Raw genomic sequence first — 6,115 nt, 5'->3', positions numbered from 1 at the left:
TATATATATATATATATATATATATATATATATATATATATATATATATATATATATATATATATATATATATATATATATATATATATATATATATATATATATATATATATATATATATATATATATATATATATATATATATATATATATATATATATATATATATATATATATATATATATATATATATATATATATATATATATATATATATATATATATATATATATATATATATATATATATATAAACGAGTCATTATTTATTACGATATTTATTCACCCTAACTTATGTACATTACGAGCTTTTGGACCAAAACACACGTCCAATCTCTTATATCAATATTTTTTTTATAATACTAACTAATTATAATTATTTATATAATCACTTTATTCTATATTAATATGAAACTGTATCATCATTATTATTATTTAAAAGTTTCTAATCTTAAATAAATTTTCCTGTTTAAATTTTTTTACGTAAATAAATGTTACATAATTTATTTGAGCTAAACATTATCTAGTTGAGATTTTACAAATTTTTTAAGGCATAATATAATTGTATTATACATATAAGGAAAATATACATCAGGGAAAAGAAGGTGTACAGTATGTTACTATACTCAAAAAGCTAAAAGCAAAATGGTTATAAGGAAAGAAAAGGTCCTTGGGTACTGTCTTGTGGAAGAACTATCATAATTCCTATCCAACTAAAAACTGCATACCATATTTGAAACGCGAAACAACAATGTATGAACAAATAATTTTTATCTTGAATGTGATCATTGCAGAAAAAGCGATCGAAAATTGGAATGATAAACTTTTCAGTCCCAACCCCTTAGGGAAAAAGAAAAGTATGTTACGTAATTAGATTCAAATTAAAAATGGCCGTGAAAAGATTCTTCAGAGCAAGGAAAACAATAGTTGAACAACATCAACACACTAGCATGTTCTCCCTCACTACTACAAAATAGTTTTTTAAGTCGCAATATCTACGACGGTTATCCATAAACGATGTAGAAGAAGGCGCGGTGACAATTTTGTAATTAGGGGGAAAATATTTAATTTTTATGTCGTACGTCTAAATAACCGCCTTAGAATGTCTGCAGGTGGCAGTATTATAATTAAGTAGAGTGAAGACAACAACGGGTTTCGAGCTACGACTGTCGTAGTATTACATATATTAAAAAGGCCTGAACTCGTGACGCGCCCCTCAGCCATTGTCTCAGACACTTTCATTTGCTCCTCAACCATTCTCTCTGAACCTCACCCACACTGAACCTCAAACCCTGTGCATGTCCCTGAACCTCACCCACAACAACGGGTTTTTATATTGTGCATGTTCTTGAATCTCATCCACACTGTGTCCCTGAACCTGACCCTGAACCACCCACATTGTGTACCTCAAACCCTAGGTTGGTGTTTCTCGTTATTAGGTTACAAGGCATCAAAAGTGGTTGCACACGCGCACCCGTACTCACTTTGTGAAACAGGTAATATATGTCGACAACCCTGACATGTGTTTCTAAGCTTCACAGAGAAATTCCATAAAGTCGAAGTCCCATTTCTATTAAAGTTGTGAGAGGAGTTGGATTTGATTGGTCAACTATAATAGGGTTAGGGTTTGAAGAAAATAGGGTACGATAGTGAATTTTTGATTCATTAAACTGTACATCCTTTGAGATAAATTCTGCAATCAGATGGTAGACATTGGTAACCTTTGTGAGTAAGAGTAGCCCAAAACCCTGCTTACAAAGATGTCTCTTTCTTTCTACACTTTCCTTTTTGCCATTTCATTTTGATTTCTATTGCATCATAAAGCTTATTTTAATTGGAATCTGTTTGTGAAGGTTTGGCACATAGCTTCGCTTTACGATTTGGTTCACACAACTGCCTTAGTTGCCCCCCAATTACAAAACACCCTAATGTTGTGAGTTCCCATTTCCCAATTTTCCTACTTTCTGTTCCCTTTTTGCCACTTTGAAAAAAAAAATGCTATTTTGCTATGGTATATTCATTGTAGTGTAGAGTGTTTGTGAAATGAAAACATCTACTTGTTTTTTGACTCATCAAGTTATCATTTTGTTTTTTGCAGTTTGGAGGCCTTCTAACAGCTGGTATCTTGGCTTTCTCTGGGACGTAAGTGCTATCTCTATCGTTGCTGTTTAAATGACTATGTTTGTATTGTACCATGGAATTCTGTTCCAAACTATTTGTTATGCTTATTTTGGAACTAGAGTAACTTTGATTTATTTATTTTGGGGGGGGGGGGGGGTATAATATAAAGTTCTCTTCCAAACTGTTGGTTACAAATAATTTTTAATTTGTAGAAATATTAAATACTGATATCCCTCAACTGAAAAAAATTAAAGAATTCCCAGATGCGCCCATAATTGGTCAAAGGCAAAAAGAGTAAGCAAGATGAGCAAATAGGCAAAGGATCGATAAATCTAACGTAAGTATTTAAGTTTATAACAATTTCTTAAGACATAAGAGAGTCATGTTATTCAAAGAATTTATCGTAGTATATCATTATTAGTTATTGATAGTAGAAACCACGTAGTTGTGAGGGAAGTCTACACTGTGTCTGCCTCCATGTGCACCTTCCCACTAATGCAATAAATATTTTCAATGTCACTACATTTGTTTGCTTGTCTCTCAAATGTAATTATGTATGGCCCTATAAATCAGTATGACAAATGTTATCGGATATGTTTAGAGATATAGATTAACGAAATAATATATATATATATATATATATATATATATATATATATATATATATATATATATATCAGATTATATAATTTATCTGTAAATTTTATTATCATTTTTTTGTTGTTTAATCAATGAGTTAAGAGTATTCGTTAGGGATATCCAACTACCATTAGTGGTAATAGTTATGGTACAAATACAAACTATAAAACCATTTCACTAGCCTTAGCCTATGACATTCTACTCCTCTCTGTGTCTCTCTCTCTCTCTTCCCTGATTGATTCATAACTTTGCCGGTTAGGCTCAGACCCAATCTGTATTAGTATTATATATCTTGGTCTTAATTTTGATTGAAGCTAGCTAGCAGCCTGGCCCTTTACATCTTGGAGGAACAAATTGGCTCCACTCTTGTACCTTGGTTTCAGAAGGGTGCTCCTGTTCTGTCTTGTTTTGTTTTGTTTTTTTTTTTTTTGTTTATATTTGCTTCAGTGGTGTTTGCTCAGAACATCAACTAGAGAGCAAAGCCTTGTGTAGTGGTGGCATAAGGGTCAAGCCTCCAGTGAACCTATTATTCCTAAGGTCCATAAGGGTCAGATTGTTAAGATTAGCAAATTCATTTAGAAGATTCCCTTCAAGGTGGTTGTTGCTGACATCAAGCTTCAACGCTGAAGTTAACCTCCCAAGTGTCAAAGGCAAAGAGCTAGATAATGAACTGCTACTTAACTCAAAGATTAATAACTGAAAGATTAATAACTCATTTAACCCATAAAAAGCATTTGGAATTCTACCAGTAAGATAGTTTCCAGCAAGAACAAGCTTCTTCAACTTCATGAGATTGCCAATGCTTGATGGTAATTCACCTGTTACACTATTTTCTAATATTACTAGTGATTGGATGTTCTTGAGGACACCAAAACTTGAGGGGATGTCTCCAATGAGACCTCAAGTGATCTAAACTCCAGTGATTCTAAGTTGGCTGCCAGTTTCCAGTGGGGATGGTAGCTGGAAACATGTCTTGTGATTGAGAGCAATTAAAGAAGGATAGAGTTTTGGAAGTGCTTCAGGTCAAATAAATATGGTCTAAATTCCAAATCTTGAGCACAAGTCAGACAATTGTCATGGACCGGTCCAAATGCATGATAATTGTTTCATACTTGGTAGACTAGATCTCTAAAACCAAGCATCAAATTCATTTATATTTATTAAGTATGCAATTTCTCAGAATGTCTTCTAGTTAAACCGTTATTTGTGATGCTGAAGAACCCCATCAAATCACTAGTCAACCCACAGAGTCTAATCTGAAGAAAACAAAAAGTCTAGCAATTTTGCAGTATGTTTTTCAGTTAGGAATATAGAGAAAACACAAAAGGCCTGTATATGTGAGCAGAGTGTAGAAAAAAGACACAAAATTAACCAACCACACTTTTTTGACTTCAAGTCCATGACTGATTCAAGTGAGCCAACACTACTAAGTGTCTCTTCTAAAATCCTAAGAGCTAGACCCCCAAAAGAAATTCTGGTTTTTGTTGACAACCATTGAACCTATCTTTGGCAATAAAAAAATTAAGAGCAGGCTAATCATGAAATTAATATAATAAAACCCATGAATTAAGTTCAAAATTCATAACTCCACTACAAATAGTAATTTTTTTACCTAAAAAATTTTATTACACCAACCATTTAATTTTTTTCCCATACCTAACAGAACAAACAAGTATAGATAGTAAATGAAATTTAGTTATTCAGAGTTCAGATGGATTTAAAAATCCAAAGTTGATGAAAGAGGTGACAATGTTTGGGAATTGGGGGTGGTTTGGGGGTCAGAATGATGAGAGGACCCATTATTAATTTCACACCACACCTACTGAATTTGAGTTGATAGGCACTGCTAACGTTGCTTGTGTTGCTAAATTGAGGCGTGAGGAAATTTGGATCTGAACTTAAAATTCTGGCTTTGTATTGTTAACTCATCTCATAATGTGGCTTTGTGTTTTATTTTTATTTGTTACAAAACTGTACTCTTAGTGTGGTTGTAAATTATTTTTATTGTGTTTAGGTTGTACTATAAAACGTTGCGTAGTCTGTTGAGGATAGAAGTAGACAACTAGTTGCTGGACTCAAGTTACACTCATCCATTCATCTGCAGTGTCACCGCAAGCAAAGCTTTAGTTAGTAGCCTATTTTGAGGTATGTATGTGATTCTGAAACTTATGTCCTCATTTATTACATTGTTGCTTGATATGTAGCCTAGAGATTCCCAAATATTACCAGTTAGTTACTAGTTAGAGAGTATGGAAAGATGGGTATAGCTTAAATAGGAGGTTAAGAGTGAGATTCAGCTTTGTTAGAAAAGGTTGTAGTGGCTTGGTTGTAAATAGGCGATATATATATATATATATATATATATATATATATATATATATATATATATATATATATATAAACTTTACAATAGAAAACAAACACTTTTTCTTAACAATAAGAACATGTGGGCCGAGCTCATATACTGAAGAGTAAATCTTATTGACTTCTATGATAGTAACTTGACTCTCAACACTTTGAAAACAAGTGGTTTAGTGAGATAGTTATCAATTTTTTTAGTATCATAGAAATGACATAGAAGAACAAGGTAGAAAATGATGGCATAATAAGTTATTTTAAGAATTTCTATTTTCCTTTGTTTTGACAAACAATAGAGAAAATAATTTATGAATTTAGATGAAATCATCAAAGTGCTTCTAATTCTGACTGCAACATTGTACCCGCCATCTCTTTTTCATACTTGAGATTCTTCATCCTAGTTAGCTCATCAAGTGACCTTTCTGCCTCCTTCTTCAATAAACCAATTTCACTCACCAGCTCATTTCTTTCCACTGTTCTAAATGTAGAAAGCAATATCAAGTCCAGAACTGGCATCAGAACTTGACAATGTAATGTCAGAACCACTAGATGTTCTACAATCAACACTCAGTGCAGCTCCATTGGTGTTTGCTTTGGCAGACACATCCTATGAAACATAGAAAGAGGAAGTTTAATAATTTCCACAGAAAGCAGATAACCTTTGCACTTACAAAGGACATGACTGTTGAGTTTATATATCGAGGAAATTTTCAATTATGAAACATGATTGTAAAATATAGAGATACCAATCCCTCCCTCCCCCCATCAATCTTCAAAGAAAGAATGTTCAGACAAAAAAGAAAAGTTATTTTTTATTTTGTAGACCAGGATACATAAACAAGCCAAAGTGATTCCAAGGCTCCTAGCCCCAGTGAGTGAAACCTTACTTCATAAGAATCAATTTTAGAGTTTGCGTCTATCTCTCCATTGCTTAAGTAGGTCTTGAAACTTCTATCATTGGGTTTTAGTTTGGCATCTTCACAATCCTCTTCATCTCT

General features: G+C 32.6%; 1 pseudogene; it reads right to left on the bottom strand.

The window, feature by feature from the left end:
* Nucleotides 1-2,905: 2,905 nt before the first annotated feature.
* On the bottom strand, nucleotides 2,906-5,581 carry LOC113002380 (piriformospora indica-insensitive protein 2-like; annotated as a pseudogene).
* Between the last annotated feature and the right edge of the window lie 534 nt (nucleotides 5,582-6,115).

The sequence above is a fragment of the Glycine max genome, chromosome 1 (assembly GCF_000004515.6).
Source record: "Glycine max cultivar Williams 82 chromosome 1, Glycine_max_v4.0, whole genome shotgun sequence".
Classification (NCBI taxonomy): domain Eukaryota; kingdom Viridiplantae; phylum Streptophyta; class Magnoliopsida; order Fabales; family Fabaceae; genus Glycine; species Glycine max.
The sequence above is the reverse complement of the archived record's forward strand: the minus strand, read 5'-3'. Positions and strand labels throughout refer to the sequence as shown.